A 1627-nucleotide genomic window follows, 5' to 3' on the forward strand; every position below is an offset into this window, starting at 1 on the left:
CGATTCGATTCGATTCGAATTAGAAAACCTTAATTCGCACATCTCTAATATATATATATATATATATATATATATATATATATATATATATATAATCAGCTGTTTTATAATGAATCAATTATACGAGGAAACAAAGTTATTTATCTGGTTATAATATTTACAGTCCTTGAATCTGAATCCTTTAAACAAAATTGGACAATTCGTTGAATCTAAGATCAGATTTTAGCTTTCTTCCTATTTTTATCCGACACTGTATACTTGTAACTTTTCGTTGGATCAAAAGGTTCCCATCTACTCGCTGGAAAAATGTGTTTGTTCCTCTCGTACCATGATCTAATGAGAAAAATAAAAAAATAACATAAAAAAGAATTATGCAAAATATTCTTTTAATAATAAATACCTAAGTAAAACTTTTCCGACATGTGATTCCTCGGTTTTGACAGAAGCATCGTGCATAATACGAATATCATCGTGAACGTCAAATGTGAACAGAGGCCCGCTCTTTCCTCGTGCCTAATCGCAATATTACATACATTAAAATAACATGCCAACATTGTGATATTGCTTCATAAGTTTTATCATTTGGTATATTTACCTTAGTTACAATAAAATCAGTTACAGTTGCAGTAAAACGTATAATGGTGCGGTAATATAAGATTCTCCTTGACATACATTAACTGATCTGCCATTACTGTTTTAAGCTAGCTGAATTCGGGCCTCAGAACTTCTAAACATCTCTGAAGAACCTAATAGATAGAATTACCTGTATGTGAAAATTTAATTTATGCAGCAGAACATTATATATCATGCCAATGTTACTCCAAAAGTGACACTGGAGTATTTTAATAACTTAAACGTTCTCTAAACCACTGAGACATTCACCTTTCTTCATTATAACACTCCGACGATGGTCAGATCCATCCCAATAACTGAATGTGATCTCAATTTCTTCTTCCTTCAACGCGTTCTGCTTTCTAGCCCATTCTTGTCTCAATTCTTCCCTAAGTTTATTTTCCTCCTCGTCCCTTTCCCTACTGGCAAAAAACATGTATCTACATCTGGATTTTTCTAAATCTTCTTAATCGCAGGGCCATCAGATTGCACATTTTCTGACTGCGGGGATTTTTTGGCATTGTCTTTGTCAGAAGACATCTCAGCTTCATCTTCGTCTTCGTTCAGATTAAAAGACAAAGCTTGAATCTGTCTCTTCTGTTTGTTCTTTTCTGTCTGCTTCGCCGCTAGTGCTCTTTCCTTTTCCTGCTCTTTTTCACGTTCCTCCTATCAAAGCATAAAATACACGTACAAAAATACAAATTATGAGATAATCAGGATCATAAAAAGATTGTAAGAAATTACTTGTGGGTATCAGGATTCGTGAATGTTCGCTCAATTTAACGGCGGATTTTCTCTTGCATTCCGCGTGATCGACGATACATGCACATTTCGTGGCATCTAGCCTTAGCATCTTTGTGGTATCGTCATCATGCATTAGGATTTTCTTCATATCCTATCTTCTGAAGAAGCCCATCGAAAGTTCTTGATATGTATGACTAGATGACATTCAGAGCACTAGGCAAAAATCACACACACACACACACACACACACACACACACACACACACACACA

At 34.9% G+C, this 1627-nt stretch overlaps 1 pseudogene; it reads right to left on the reverse strand.

The window, feature by feature from the left end:
- Positions 1 to 109: 109 nt before the first annotated feature.
- LOC112468640 lies at positions 110 to 1504 on the reverse strand (annotated as a pseudogene).
- Between the last annotated feature and the right edge of the window lie 123 nt (positions 1505 to 1627).

This window comes from Temnothorax curvispinosus, unplaced genomic scaffold (genome assembly GCF_003070985.1).
Source record: "Temnothorax curvispinosus isolate PA1 unplaced genomic scaffold, ASM307098v1 QBEX01000248.1, whole genome shotgun sequence".
NCBI lineage: Eukaryota > Metazoa > Arthropoda > Insecta > Hymenoptera > Formicidae > Temnothorax > Temnothorax curvispinosus.